This window comes from Marmota flaviventris, chromosome 13 (genome assembly GCF_047511675.1).
Source record: "Marmota flaviventris isolate mMarFla1 chromosome 13, mMarFla1.hap1, whole genome shotgun sequence".
In the NCBI taxonomy this organism is placed as follows: Eukaryota; Metazoa; Chordata; class Mammalia; order Rodentia; family Sciuridae; genus Marmota; species Marmota flaviventris.
The window spans coordinates 68,110,721-68,127,130 of NC_092510.1; the positions used below are offsets into that span (position 1 = coordinate 68,110,721).

The window sequence follows — 16,410 nt, forward strand, 5'->3', positions numbered from 1 at the left end:
AGGCCCTTAGGGAAACCCAAAGACAGTCAGTTATTGTTCTTCCTCCCTTGTATACATGCAATTTAGAAAGGAGGGATTAGAGTCCCTGGGAATAGCATAAACCTGCTCCTCCACTCTCAGGACTGGGACTCAGCCTCTTCATTCCCCAGAAAGGCTGTGCCCAGGTAAGGAAAGAGTCCTCAGATATCTGCCAGAGTTGTAGCATTTCAAGAAAAATCAATCTCAGGCTTCCCTTCCACCATCCCTCTCAAGTTTTAATCCAGAAAAGCAAATGTGGAAGTAGAGGTGGTAGAGGGACAGTGCAGGGAAGGAGAAAAAGAAGATAGGACCTAAGAATCTTACTTTGGACCCTATCTCCCATACCCAGAGCATAACCTTCCCAGGGGCCCATAGGAACATATTTCCATCCTAGCACTCACTCTTCTTAGGTTTATTTGGGAGATTTAGAGTGAGTATTTTGCTGGCCCTGATAGCAAAAGTGGGAGGCAGCTTTGGAGAGTTGGTCTTGAGAAGCCAAAGGAGAGTTTCTGGACCCCAAAAAAGGATGTGGTTCTTGCTGGGATAAGTTGCTCAATATTTTGCTTTCTTCCCCTCTCTTTTGACCCCTTTGACCCAAGAACTGATGCATGATCAGACCTCAGAACCAGGATGGGAAAAATGGAGAGGATTTTTTTAGAACTCATGTCTTAGGGGGATATAACCATAATTGGTGAGCGTCTGTCTTCATTCCATAAAATTATTTTGAGAAGAAATTGTATATATTTGGAATATTGTTTCTAAGAAGTTTATGGTAAAATAAATTGCATATTTTTGAGTGAAGAGATTTGTGTGGCTTATTGGGGTCCAAGTGATTATAATATAGTCTGAGCAATATCATTTTCCCACAGACCCCTCACCTTTTTCCCCCTTCAAATTAGACCAACATATTCCCTCTTGGCTATCTCCCCTTTTTTTCAGTTCCACTTTTCTGCCCTGTCTTGCTAAACTCTATCTTTGCTTCAGGTGACCACACCTTTTATCTCTATAGTGTTTTCCTCTTTGCATTCCTTAAATATTGGTTCCTAAAGCTCCATCATAGGTTCTCTGCTCATTTTTCCCTGTACCCCTTTTCTTAGTGACTTTATCCAAACTCTTGACTTCATTTACCAACAGAAAGATGGTAGCCCTCATCTCTCTGGGGAGGTATAGATCCATATATTAAACCAACTCTGAGATCTTTCACTTAGCTGAGGCTTTGGAAACATAAATTCAAACCTGTTCAACCTGATCATTTTCCCCCAGATTTTAATAGGATGCCACCACCATCATTCTAGTGATCCAAAGCAGAAAGATGGGAATCATCCTTTACTTCTTCCTCTAGATTGATGTCCAGTCAGTAATCAAGTCATGAAATTCTCTATCCTTATTTCTTGTTTTCTCTTCCCTTCCACTATTGCTATCATTGCCTTTGCTCAGACTTTCATCAACTCTTAACTTGGATTCTGGCATAAAATCTCCAACTTAATTTATCTGATTCTTTCCCTTCAACAGCATCAATAATACTATTTCCAGAGTAATCTTTCTGAAAGGAAAATTGTGTTATATCAAGAGCCAGTTTACCATCCTTTGAGGACTCCCCAAGCTTTCTAGATCAAGTTAAAGTGTGGACACTTTATTATTGGGCCCTCTCTAGCCCTGTCTTCCATGACTAGTCATGAATTTCTGGTCTTCATGTCATAATGAAGAATATGTTCTCATATTCTAAAATGCTTTCCCCCACTCCTTTCTTTATCTAGTGAATTTTTAGTCATCCTTCAAATTCAGGTTATTTGGAATTAAGAGAAAGATGATGGTTTGATGCCACTCAATATATTAAGCACCACTGAATTGTATACTTTTAAATGGTTAATTTTATGCATTGCTCACCTCAATTTAAAAAAAAAAAAAAGCTCAGATTAGGCATATCTCTTCCAGGAGGTTTTCCTAATTCTTTAATGTGGTTTATATGCCTGCCCTATGTACTCAATTACTTCTCTATACATACCTCTATCAGACATACTTGTTAGAAGGCATTGTAATCATTGATTTTCTTTCTAGACCCAGCATACACTAAATCTTTAATAAATGTCTGTTGAATGAATGAAAGAATATTGAAGTCTTCTGCTTCTCTACCTGTATGTCTTATTTTCATAAATAGCAACACTACCCAAGAGCTCAAACCAGAAACTTGGAAGTTGTGCTGGACTCTTCTCCACTATTCCTCTAACCCAAATCTACTAAGTTCCAGATTCTGAATCAGAAACGTCTTCATTTTTTTTCCTTTCTCCCATCCAAGAACTAATTAGGCCCAACCCCACTTAGTTTCCAAGATTGGGTACATTCAGTGTGGTATGGCTATAGACAATTTTTCCCTTTCTTATTCTTAATCCTGCTGCTCTCACTATAGCAACATCTGCTATGGTATGAGTGGGTATGTGTGGGACACTGAGGATTGAACCTAGGGACACTTTATCACTGAGCTACATTCCCAGGTCTTTTTGTTGTTGTTGTTGTTGTTCTGTTTTAGACAGGATCTCACCAAGTTGCTGAGGCTGACCTGGAACTTGTGATCCTCCTGCCTCAGCCTCCCAAGTCACTGGTATAACAAGAGTATGCTATCACATCTGGCATATAATCTCATTCTTGCCATACCACATCATTTCAGAACTAAAGGTTCCATCATCTTCAGAAGCATTTATGGCTTGGCTCTTTCTGTTCTCTCTCCATACTTTCATCCCTTCTTTGTTTAATATCTGCTCTTAACTCAGATAGGGTCACTTCTTCCAGGAAAATAACACAATCTCATATTCTGAGTTAACTGCCTCTTTCTTGTGCGAGAGTACCTTGCACCTTTCCTTTCTTTCCATTTTCCAAAGTTTGAATATTTGATCATTCATAGGCCCCTTTTAATTATGGCTTACTTCTCTGCCTTCTCTGCTAGACCATTTTGAATGATCATATTTTTTAGGGCAATAATATTCTCATTCATTCTCTCTCTCTCTCCAAGCAGAAATGCTAGCACTTAGATTTTTATGTTTTTCAGTGAATGATATCTACTACCTTTTATTTTTCTTAAACTTGCTTCTTATCCTTTCATTTCAAAATGAAGCTCATCCTTCTGTATCTAGTTTGAAGTTATACTTTAGGGGCCTCTTTTTATGATACATAATTATTAATGGTCTTCCAACTAAGGCATCTGTAAAAATACAGTTTGGACCAGTAATATCCCCCAAAGCTCCTGAATAATCACCACCCACTTCTGGTGGTTTATGTGCATACTAGGAGATTTGTATCTCTACTAAGGAGCTAAGACAGTAAATGCCACATTCCAAAGTAAGGTTTGAGATGACCACTCAAGGCTTGTAAAAAGGGGATTATGAAAACCAAGTTTGGGCCGCAATGGTAGAGTGCTTGCTTAGCACATGTGAGGCACAGGTTCAATCCTTAGCACCACATAAAAATAAAATAAAAGCATTCTGTTCATCTACAACTACAAAAAGAAAAAGAAACTGAGCTTGCAATTGTAAATTGCCCCACCCACCTTGAGTAAAGGTCCAGAAAATCTGCTAATGGAGAGGAAACTTTGGAGAGAATTTTTTTTGGGGGGGCATGCGGTACCAGGGATTGAACTCAGGGGTACTCGACCACTGAACCACATCCCTAGAACTATTTTGAATTTTATTAGAGACATAGTGTCACTGAGTTGCTTAGGGCCTTGCTTTTGCTGAAGCTGGCTTTGAAATAGAAATCCTCCTGCCTCAGCCTCCGGAGTTGCTGGGATTACAGGTGTGCACCATCATACCTGGTTCTTTGGAAGGAATTATTAGTGTGCTTTAAGTCCCACCTCCAGTTCAGTTCAAGATGAAAAGCCTTCCAGGAAATAACTTGTAAGATTAATGTGATTAACATGTTTAGAGGACACAGAATACTACTACCTCACTCATCCCCAGAAAATCTAAAATCTAAATAGTGAGAACAATTAACTCTGTGCTCTATGGCACAGCAAGATGAAGTAACAGCGGTGAGACAACCTGTGCTCCCATAGTTTTTCTGGGTAAGGGATGCATGGATGCTTCTCACAGACTAGATACAGGCCATCTCAGAGGGAGAATTGGTTGAGTTTCTTAATCTTATTGAGAGATCACTGAAAGTTTGAAGAGACCTCAGCAGAAGGAAGCAGGGGATATGCTGCCAATGCCTAGGAATTTGGAATTAGAAGGAAGAGATATGAGGTAAATTTTCTTCATCTTGATTTTGGAGGTTGTTATATGTGTATACATTTGTCAAAACTGATCAATCTGTATATTTTATTTTATGTAAACTATACCTCAATAAATTTGAGTTTTTAATGCCCCAGATTTTTAAAGGAGTTATGACAACTAGAGAAGCTAAATTTACCCTCATTAAAGTAACTAAAAATAGAAAAATATCACCACCAATAGAGAGGGGATCTCTAAAGAACCTACAATCACTAAAATTAATTTGTAATAGTATTAGTTAAGGAAGAACTTCATTCATCTCTTCTTACTCTTGCCCTGCAAGAAACAAGGGTTAATAGCAAGCTGGGCAAGGGAAGAGAGGTAAGGGGAAAAACACAGACATTTGTTAAGCTCTGCCCTGTTTTCCTACTGAACATGGACAACTGCAATATAGCTAAGATGAGGGATAAGTAAAAGCATTAATTATGAAGTTTGAAGTTTCAAAAATTATTTCATTAAATCATTTTAATTACTAAAATAAAACTTAAAGGGACAAGTACTTGTTGCTTCCTAAAAAATGACTAGAAAATTCATGAAGTACAGTCTCATGAAGTGGGTTCAATAACAGAGTAGAAGTGATTTTATAGTTATCCCTCACCTCACAAATCCTATATAAAGGTTCTACTTACACACACACACACACACAGATTTACAATTTGCTAATTACATATAGATATTAGCACCATTTGAGTTACTGTCTCAGGCCCCTATGTTCAAAGCACAATTTGGGTATAGAACTTTCCAGGTTCTTTCATTCCGTTCAGCCTTACATACAACAAGTAGTTACTGGCATCTGTCATCATTTAGGCATTGTTCTAGGAGCTGTAGATACAGTGAAGGATTTAAAAAAAAAAAAAAGAGTTTCTATTACCATGGAGCTCACATTCTAGTAGGAGAGACAATAACCAAGTAAACATGATCATCCAGCTAATGTCCTAGTTCATTTTCTGTTGCTGATAACATAATACCAGACTGGTAAGCTGTTTTTTGGTTTTTTTTTAAGGTTTATTTTAGCTCACCATTCTAGTCCAAAGTCAAGGGGCCATATCCCATGATGGCCTTCTCACTGGCAGAGTCCAGAGGCAGCACAAGGCATTATGTGGATATGGACAGGGAATACTGGAGTAACCTAGTCAAACCAGCTTTTATAGAAGATCCATTCTTGGGATAACCCATTAACCCATTAATCATATGAATGGCTTGATCCATTCATGGATGCAGAGCTCTAATCTTAAAGGTCCCAACTTTTAATTAATTTATTTATTTTTAGTACTGGGTATTGAACCAAAGGGCACTTTACCACTGAGCCACATCTCCAGCCTTTTTAAAAATATTTTGAGACAGGATCTCACTAAGTTACCTAGAGCCTCACTAAGATGCTGATGCTGGCTTTGAACTTGCTATTTTCCTACCTCAGCCTTCCAAGCCATGGGGAAGGTCTCAAGTCTTAATATCTCATAAGGGGCTTTAAATTTCAACATAAATTCTGGAGGGGACAAACCATATTCAACTTTAGCAGATAGTAAGTGTTCTGAAGATAAACACAACAGCTATTCTTTTATTTTAAATATTTATTTTTTTAGTTGTAGTTGGATACAATACCTTTATTTATTTTTACGTGGTGCTGAGGATCGAACCCAGGGCCTCGCATGTGCTAGGCGGGCACACTACCGCTGAGCCCCAGCCCCAGCCCACAATAGCTACTCTTAACAGTGATAAACTATGTGGGAGAAGGGTAACTACTTTATATTTAGTAGTCAGAGAAGGTTGTTCTGAGAAAATGACATATAAAATGAGACCTATGGGGCTGGGGATGTGGCTCAAGCGGTAGCACGCTCGCCTGGCATGCGTGCGGCCCGGGTTCGATCCTCAGCACCACATACAAACAAAGATGTAGTGTCTGCCGAGAACTAAAATAAATAAATAAATAAATATTTTTTAAAAAAATAAATAAATAAAATGAGACCTAAATGACTACAAAAGTCTGAAGAAGCTGGGTGCAGTGATGGACACCAGTAATCAGAAGGCTGAAGCAGGAGGAATGCAAATTCAAGACCAGCCTCAGCAATTTAGTGAGGCTCAAAATAAAAAATAAAAAAGGGCTAGGCATATGGCAGAGTAATTAAGGACTTCTGGGTTCAATCACCATGCCCCCCCAAAAAATAATTGATGAAAAGGCAATCCAGAGTATATAGTTAAAGTCCTTCATTTAGAAGTAAGCTTTGTGTATATAAAAAAGAAAGAAGCCCAATGTAAATGAAATGCAGTGAGTGAAGGATAGGGTGGTTAGACATCATGGGAACAATGAAGAGTTTTTAAGACCATTTAATTGCTCAGGCTACTCTAATGGAGAACAGGGGTACAAAAGTGACATCAGGGAAACTAGGAGGCAATTGCAAGGTTTTAGGCATGGTGGTGGCTTGGAATAGAATGGTAGCAGGGCAAAAATAAATGGATGAATAAGATACAAAGAGAACCTGAGGACTTGTAGATTGACTATGGAAAATGTAGGCACTAGTTTATTAAATAATCCCATTGACTCACTCAATGGTTTCCTCTCTGATAATCAGGATATCAAATCCATTGATCACTGACTCTTCTGACACATGTCCTGATGAAGTGGTGGGTCTAGATGGCCTTATGTGTACCAGTTGACTCTACTACCCCTAGCCAAGAGAAGATATGTAACCCATTATAATTTCTCTCTCTGGGAATCAGAATTAGAACTCTTAGAAACTAAGTCAGTGTTGAGGAAAGGAGCCGAAAGTTCAAGTAGTTTCAGGAAGAGGAGCCTCCATTTTAAAATGGCAATGATTTGCTATAAGTAAGAAGACAAGTAATCCAAGGCATCTATCTAGTCTTCTATACAAAGAAGAATAAAGCAGATATCCAAAGAGAAAGACAAGACACTGTTCCATCCTGGTAAAAAGCCTCATGAGCACTTTTTCAAGTTCGCTTCTCAAAATAAGGGTGTTTTTACTTGCTGCTAATAGTTAAAACAAGGATAGCCCCAATTTACATAGGCTGCGTTCACACTTGTTCCTTTCTTTCTTTTTTTTTTTTTTCCCCCTCAGTACTGGAGATTGAACCCAGAGGTGCTTTACCATGGAGCTACAATTCCAGTCCTTTAGAGACAGGATCTCACTAAATTGCCCAAGATTGACCTTGAATTTACCATCCTCCTGCCTCAGCCTCCTGAGTAGCTGGGATTATAGGTATGTGCTATGGTGCCTGGCCTCATTTTCTAACTCTTTAGAAATAGTAGATAACTTATAATATTGATGATAATGCAAAATGTTTCCCATCCATAACAATAAAAATGATTCCTATTTTGGGTGATGCAAATGGATTTTGTCCAGTAGCAAACAGACATTTCTAAAAATCAAGTCCTTGTTTGAACTGGTTTTAATATCTTACTAGTTCCCTCATTAATTAGTGAGTTTAAAATGTCTTTGAAATGTGTTCATTTTATATTTTTGTAAAATTTATGATTTTATCTTTTTGAAAATTATCCTTTAACACAAATAACAAGACCTAACCCATACTAGCTACAGCCAAAAAAAAAATGAGACTATCTGGATGGATGGAAGAATAATATGTCATTGTAAGGACTTAGACTCTTCACTTTTACCCTTTGGCCTGCAAATGTTTGATGGGTAGCTAAAAGCAGAATTAAAGACTTAGCATCCCCACCTCCAGCTTGTGTCCATCTTCTCTGTTCTGAGTCACCTTGTATTTCACAATAAGGTCTGATCCAAAAAACATCTTGTGATGAGTTCAAGACCCCAGGCAACAGCAACTTTTTTTCCCTGTTGGTATTAGGGATCGAAACCAGGGAAGCTTTACCACTGCCCTATTCTAAGCCCTTTTTATTTTTTAATTTTAATACAAGGTCTCACTAAGTTGCTTAGGGCCTTGCTAAATTGCTGAGGCTGGCCTTGAACTTATGATCCTCCAGCCTCAACCTCCTGAATCACTGGGATTACAAGTGTATGCCCACTACACAAGAGCAACTTTCTTACTAGAGTCAAGGCCCTCCCTAAAGAATCTTGAGATAATGATGGACTGACCACATTGTATCAAGATCACCTACTCTGGCATCTGTGAAAGCTTCCAGCTATGTAAAACTCTAACCCTTGCCCTCATTCCCCTTTCTATAAAACCTCAAAGTCACTGTCAGTCCCTCCAAGACAGAGCTAAGGATATGGGTTGCCTTTTATTCTCAGTGTAGCTATACTGATTCAAGTTCTTTTCATGCTTTTCACCATTACCAAAGTTTGTTTTGTGGGGCAAGTGGCCAAACCTGATTTGATGGATCCTCAGAGTCAGGCCTCTAGCCTAGAGACTCCAGCAACATGTCTCTAGACAGAAATGAAATAAAAACAAAAGACCTCCCCACCCAATAAATAAATAACAAAAAAAGAGTGATGCACCATCCAGGGCAGGTATCAAGCTGAACATCAGCCAGCTTCTGGATAGCCCCAAGAACCTAGGAAGTAGTCTCTTTTTGTCTAGATCTGGCTCTCCTCTGTACAACAGATGGTGTTCCTTAGCAGACTGGTTTTCTGGTTATTCAGGCCATTTAGTAGAAGATGGATATCCACAGCCCTTTATATTCCACCAAGTCTAACCATAAGTAGGGGTATAGCTCTCTTTCTCCCAATTTCAAATTCTCAGGGAAGGGATTCTAATTGGCTTAGTTTAATTCCCTACCTGGGGTCATTTAATAGAGGGATCACACTGTGCAAACATGTGGCTTATCTCTTCCAATCCCCTCCCCACTTCATCCTCATGTAAGTCTTCAGAACTCAATTTTATCTTGCCATCAGCATAAAGCCCTTCTGTGTCTCTCCACTATTTGCAGGAGAGTTCCAAATGTTTACTATGTCACAGGAGGCACTTCATCTTGAAATCCTGACCATCTCTTCGGGGCACTCTCCACTCTTTCCCACACCTTAGTCCTATAGTTATTTTGCCCCTTGTCCTTTCTGCACATGCAGATTCCCCCACAACCTTTTACCTCCTACTCATTCTTCAAAACTCAGTTCCCAACACACACACAAATAAATAAACAGAAAACTCAGTTACCACCCCTTTGTGAACCCGAGGATGCATTACATACTTGTGACACTTATTAGCTTCCTTGACTGTGATCAGACAAGGCTGGAAGTCCTAGAGCATGGGGTCTCAGATGCTAGAGCGTGGAACCTAGAATGGCTTTTTTTAAAAAAATTGAAATTATCGGATTTTATTTAGCATGCCAATACAATTTAATCTGGTAATAAGAATGGCTTCTGGGCTGGGTTTGTGGCTCAGTGGTAGAGTGCTTGCCTAGCATGCATGAGGCACTGGGTTCCATCCTTAGCACCACATAAATGTAAAATAAAAATACTGTGTCCACTAAAACTAAAAAAATAAATATTAAAAAAAATAAGAATGGCTTCTTCTTAGTGGACTTCCAGTAACTATCTGCTGAATGACCCCCGCCCCCAACCTCTTCTTGCTAAAAGTAGCAGGAGACACAGGCATCCTGCCCTGAGGAGAGGCACAGGTTTCAGATTTTCGGGGACTTCTTAATCCTGGATAGGTATGGGTTACTTTTAAAAATATTAAAGCCTGCCTGGCGCCCTAGCACACGTCTGTACACGGCAGGCTGAAGCAGGAGAACCCCAAGCTTCAGCTCATCTTGGCAACTTATCAAGACCCTGTCTCAAAAGTAAAAAGGACTGGGGATGTGGCTCAGTGGTAAAGCGCCCCTGGATTCGATCCCCAATACTCCGCCCCCCCGCCCCCCACCATCACCAAATTAAAGCCTGGGCAACACCCAGCCCCCATCTTACCCTGCCACAGTGACTAAGTCAATTGGTCTCTGGTGAGGTCAGGCCTTGTTTTTGTTTTGTTTTTTGTCTTTGTTTTGTCTTTACACTTCCTCACGAACTTACAACGCGAGCCAGGATTGAATATCGTTGCTTTAGGCGAGGGTGGGAGCCCACACAAACCTGCCCTCCAAACCACCAGGCCTCCGCCCTACACTCCCGCGGGTTCCAGCCCCTGGCAACAAACAGCAGTACCACGCCGGACACCGCCCGCCGGGGCGGGGCGAGGGCCTCAGGAGGCGGGGCCACGGCTGCAGCTTCGCCCCTCCCCTCGCGGGAAAGCACGGCGCGTGACTCTGGCGCGCCCAACAAGGCGCGAGCAGGGGAGCTGGGCGAACACCTCGGGCCCAGCGGACCGAACCAAAGCGCGGTCCAGAAGGGCTGCACTAGGGCAACCCAGATCGGACCATCGACACCACGTCTGCAGGGGGGACCGGGCGTTTCCAACCCGTCTGGAGAGGAGGGGAACGCCGGCGTGCACCGCCTGCAACGCGACCCCTGGAGGGCGCGAGACGCTGCCGCTGCAGCCGCCGCCAGCGCGGAAGGACAAGGCTGAAGCGAGAAGCGAGGTAGGAGCGACTCTCCTGAGGCTGGCGGGATCCTGGAGACCCACTGCCCCCAAGTTTCAAGTGGCCCCTTGGACCAGGCCCTCTGCCGGCCCACCCATTCTGTCCTCAGCGCCCCCGGCCTGCCCCTTAGCCCTTCCCTCCCAGCCCCACCCTCCCGGCCGTCTCCAACCCTCTGGGTGGATCAGGTCCCCAGTCCTTGGTCTGTATGGTCCGCGGAACCCTCAGACAGACATCCAGCACCTTTCAGCCTTTTGGGCACTACCCCAGATCTGTCCCCAACCGTCTTCTCAAACTGTCCCCGCGGAGAACCCCCGAGCCCGACTTGCGTCCAGTAGTCATCCTTGTACCTAAATTTCCTGTGAAAGCCTTTGGGGAGGGGAGCGCGGCCGACGGGCACTCAGCCGGGGACTGCAGACTGCGACTGCAGCGGAGACCACGGTGCAGCCAATTCCAGCCCGGGTCTTCGCGCCTTTGGCTCTTGGTTCCCAAGTTGGTCTCTACCCAGAGCTGGCTTTGGTTCTCCCTCTTTCCAGTTTTACCTGGGGAAAATCTTTGGCTTGGCAATTTGCCGGTTCCTTCGTACTGCCCTCATCTGCCGCGAAGGGCACAGTGATCCCGTTGCCCAAGGCCAACTGTGAACCGCCAGGCCAGCCCTTGCAGACACAGGGGACTGCTCTAGGAGGCAAGGACTCTACAATATTCATCTTTGTTTCCCCAGTCTCCAGCACAATGCCTGGCACATCGTAGCACTTATTAAATATCTTATTAGTAGATGAACGAATGAATCCAATGCAGAGGCGGTGGGGCAGAGTACTTTGGTGGGAGGGGTGTTCCTCCAGTTATATGAAGTGGAGAGAGGAAGAACTTTTAGAGGATTACTTCAGTCTTTCTTCAGTTCTTTCATCTAATCATCTAATTTCATTTACATAAGAGCTTCTGTATATCAGTTGTTTTCTGCTTCTGTTTACAAAAAACAAAAACAGGCCGGCCTGGGGCTGCAGAAATTCTTTTTTATTTGTTTATTTGTTCTAATTTGTTATCTATGACAACAGTGCATTTCAAGTCGTACATATAGAGCACAATTTTCATGTCTCTGGTTGTACACAAAATAGAGTCACCATTCGTTCCTTCATACATGTACTTAGGGTAATGATGTCCATCTCATTCCACCAGCTTTCCTACCCCCCTGCCCCCTCCCTTTCCCTCCCTCCCCTTTGCCCTATCTAAAGTTCCTCCATTCCTCCCATGCTCCCCCCACCATCCCCATTAAGGATCAGCGTCCTCATATCAAAGAAAACATTCAGCATCTGTTTTTTGGGGATTGACTTCAGAAATTAGTTCCTTAGAGGCTACCCAGGTAATCTTGAAAGAGCTTTGCCCGTTTTACTGCTCCTCTTCCCATGAGACTAGCTGCTCCCTCTGGGGAAGAATTCTGGAGACCAGCCACAGCCCTTTAAAGCTGGCTTCAGTGGAGCTGGTCAGCTTGTGCTTTGGGACAGTTGGAGAAATGAAGAACCTCAGTTATTTTACCCTTTCTTTAGTTTCTGAATACCCCCTTCTTTTCAGAGACTGCTGGAATAGACATTCCATGCAGACTATAGTGTGAGAGATTGATTTCCCAAATGCTACTAAATTATGATTAAGCCAGGTGGACAATTTATGTCTCTTTGAACCACAGTCAGGCAAGGATTACCGCTGTGTAGGACATTGTTGGTGATAAACAAGAACACAGGCCTTTTAAAGTTGGAATTCTCAAAGAAACATAGAGCCTGAAACCTGTTTTTTTTGATGATCTGAAAAGATTGCATTTCCTGAGGATAAGACAGGTTTCAAGGACCTCAGTTTTGGCCCAGGTCCAGAGGAAAATAGGTGGTATTACTGAGTGGTGAAACATGGCCGGAAGGCTGTAGGGGTTTATAAGGTAGGAAGTAGTTGCCTAAGTAGTGGTAGCATTATTGTACATGGGCTCAAAGTCTTAGCAAATAAATACAGTGGTTGAGTGTGGCTCAGTGGCAGAGTGGTTGCCTGGCTTGGAGGTCTTGGGTTCAATCCCCAGCACCGTGAAAGAAAGGAAGGAAGGAGGGAGCAAAGGAGGAAAGAAAGAAGGAAGATAGAAAGAGATTGGAGTTTCTTAAGAGGCTCAGTAGATCTTAAGTGGTAGTAAGGTTTTGTGGAAGGAAGGCAATTCCAATCAGTATCCCTGGTATCCTGTTACCTGTGTGTCCCTCCTGCTGCTTGGCCTTGGGACTACCATTATTTCCTTCTGCTTTCTTCTTAATTGTATATTGGTGTTTAAGTTCCTTTTTGAAGCCAAACCTGTCTTAAAAACTGGTGGCTGGATGTGTTCTTACCCATTTCTAGCATTGATTTATCCTTTTCCGATTTCTTTCTGTCATCCTGTTATGAAGTAAGTTATATACTGTTACAAAGTAAGTCATAGATCATGGAAACCCTACCTGAGGAGGGGCTCCTGAGCTGGATTAAGCAATATAATTTTTTTTTGGTAACCAGTACTTTTTTTTTTTGTTGTTTTGGTACTGGAGATTGAACTCAGGGGCACTCAACCACTGAGCCACATCCCCAACACTATTTTGTATTTTATTTAGATCAGGGTCTCACTGCATTGCTTAGTATCTTGCTATTGCTGAGGCTGGCTTTGATCCTCCTGTCTCAGCCTCCCAAGCTGTTGGGGTTATAGGCTTTCGCCACCTCACCTGGCTAACCAGTATGTTTTTAATGGACTTTCTACATTTTCCTGTCTAGGCTCCCTGTTAAGGTAAGACATCAATAATCACAGAACACTCTAGATTATTTTATTTTCTCCTCACTTCCAGTACTTCAGATCATTGCCATATAAAATACAGGATGCCTAATTAAATTTGAATTTCAGATAAACAACAGAGAATCCTGTATTTTTACTTGCTAAATCTGGCAACCCTAGTTCATAGAGAGGCTTATGTGTTCTCTCTGGGGCTTGCCTGCAAATATTTAGGACAATAACTCACCCTTTTCCTCCTATTACTCATACACAATGACTGTGCATCCTATTAAAACTCAGTTAAAGAGATAGCTCACTGCATGCTGGGGTAAGGGTAGGCTCTATAAGATGGTCTGATTGTTCAGCATTGAGGTTATCCAGAAAACACCCACTCAAACACTGGCATGTAATATTTTAGCTTCTATCAAATGAGGCTGTGTTTGAGAGCATTTTTTGAGTGGCCAGATGTCAACATTGCTCTGAGAAAGCTGGCGGGTGTTGGGAGTGGGATTCTAACAAATATAACTCATAGCATAAACTCTGTTGTACCAAATTTACTCTTTTTTAAAAAAATTATGGTAAAATATGCATAACATAAAACTTACCGTTAAAGTAACATTATGTATATTCACACTATTGTACAAACATATCACCATCCATTTCTAGCACTTTGTTCAGCTTTCCAAACTGGGACTCTACCAATTAATTGGACACTAACTCCGCACTTTCTCCCATTTCCGTTTCTGGAACCATCACTCTACTTTCTGTCTTTGTGAATTTGACTGCTCTAGGTACCCTCATGTAAGTGGAATCATATGATATTTATCCATTTGGACTGGTTTATTTGACTGCAGGTAATGTCTTTAAGGTTCATTCACATTATAGCTTTTATCAGAATTTCCCTCCGTTTTTAAGGCTAAAAAGTTTCCAATGTATATAATATTCCACTGTGTGTGTGTATTTATACACTACATTCTGTTCACCCATTTTTTGTTCATGGACACTTGGGTTACTTGTGCCTTTTGGCTACTATGAATAATGGTGTCATGATCATGAGTGTGCAAATATGTTCTTCAGCAAACATGAGTTCTTGCTTTCAGGTTTTAATGTAATTACAGAATCATAAGATAATTTTATGCTTAATTTTTTTTTGAAGAACCACCATACTATTTTCCACAGTGACTATATCATTATCTATTCTCACCAGCAGTGTGCATAGTTCTGATTTTTCTATATTCTTGCCAACACTTGTTATTTTCTGATTTAAAAAGAAAAACATCCTAATGGGTATAAAGTAGTTTATTATTGTGGTTTGATTTGCATTTCTATAATTATATATAACTTTGGAGAAATGTCTTTTTAAGTCCTTGCCTCATTTTGAATTGGGTTGTTTTCTGTTGTTGAGATATAAAGTTCTTTATATATTTTGGACAATAATCCATTATCAGATACATGATTTGTGCATTTTCTCTCATTCCATGGATTACCTTTTTACTCTGTTGATAATGTCCTTTTATGCACAAAAGATTTTAATGTTGATGAAGTCCAATTTGTCTGTTATTTTCTTTTGTTGAATGTGCTTTTGAATCATAGGCAATCATTGCCAAATTCAGTGACATCAGCTTCTATCATTGTCTAAGTTTTTTTTAATATAGTTTTAGTTCTTATGTTTAAATCTTTGATTCATTTTGAGTTAATTTTTATATGTGATTCAAGATAAAAGTTCATTGTTTTGCATGTGGATATCCAGTTTTGTCCACCATTTTTTGAAAAGACCATCCTTTCTCCATTGAATGGTCTTCTCACCCTTGTCAAAAATCATTTGACCAAATATATAATTTCTAGGCTGTTTTTCATTGGTCTATATATCTGTCTTTGTGCCAGTGCCATTACTATCTTGATAACTTTAGCTTGGTAGTAAGTTTAGAAATATCATGAAGTACAAGTTCTCCAATTTTGTTTTTCTTTTTCAAGATTGTTGTTTTGGCTATTTAAGATCACCTGAGATTGCATATGATTTTTTTCCCCCCGGTACTAGGGATTAAAACCAAGGTGCTGTACCACTGAGCTACATTTCTAGTGCTTACTCACTTATTTTTTAATATATGTTTTTTTTTTTTTGGTTGTAGACAAACACAATACCTTTATTTTATTTATTTATTTTTATGTGGTGTGAGGATTGAACTCAGTGCCTCACATGTGCCAGGCAAGTGCTCCACCACTGAGCCACAACCCCAGCCCCTACTTACTTACTTTGTTTATTTATTTTTGTTTTAAGACAGAGTCTCACTGAAATTCTGAGGCTGGCCTTGAACTTATGATATTCCTATTTCAGCCTTACAAATAGCTGGGATTATAAATGTGCATCATCATGCCCAGCTTCCATATGATTTTAAAATGGATTTTTTTTTAATTTTTGTAAAAAAAAATGTTGGGATTTTTAATAGGGATTGTATTGAAACTAGTTCATTTTGGGTAGCATTGACATCTTTTATATATATATATATTTTTAGATGTTGATGGACCTTTATTTTATTCATTTATTTATATGCTGTGCTGAGAATTGAATCCAGGACCTCTACCACTGAGTCACAACTCCAGCCCCATCATTGACATCTTAACAATATTTTTTTTTAGTTGTTGATAGACCTTTATTTTATTTATTTATATGTGATGCGAAGACTTGAACCCAGTGCCTTACACATGCTAGGCAAGTACATTACCACTGAGACCCAGCCCCAGCCCGACATCTTAACAATATTAAGTTTTCCATTCCATGAAAACCGCACGTCTTTGCTTTTATTTGTGTTCTCTTTAGTTCTTCTAGCAACATTTTGTAGTTTTCAGTGTACAAGCTTTTCATTTCCTTGGTTAAAGTTTATTCACAAGTATTTTATTCTTTTTGATGTTACTGTAAATGAAATAATTTT

At 40.5% G+C, this 16,410-nt stretch overlaps 1 protein-coding gene across 2 annotated transcripts in view; it reads left to right on the forward strand.

Annotated features, from left to right (window-relative positions):
- The first annotated feature begins 10,453 nt into the window (after window positions 1-10,453).
- Rusc2 (RUN and SH3 domain containing 2) overlaps window positions 10,454-16,410 on the forward strand; it is a 62,765-nt gene continuing 56,808 nt past the window's right edge. For both annotated transcript variants that reach the window (XM_027931092.2, XM_071600735.1), the window contains exon 1: window positions 10,454-10,722. The gene's annotated coding sequence lies outside the window, so the exon portion shown is untranslated. The remainder of the gene's footprint in view (window positions 10,723-16,410) is intronic.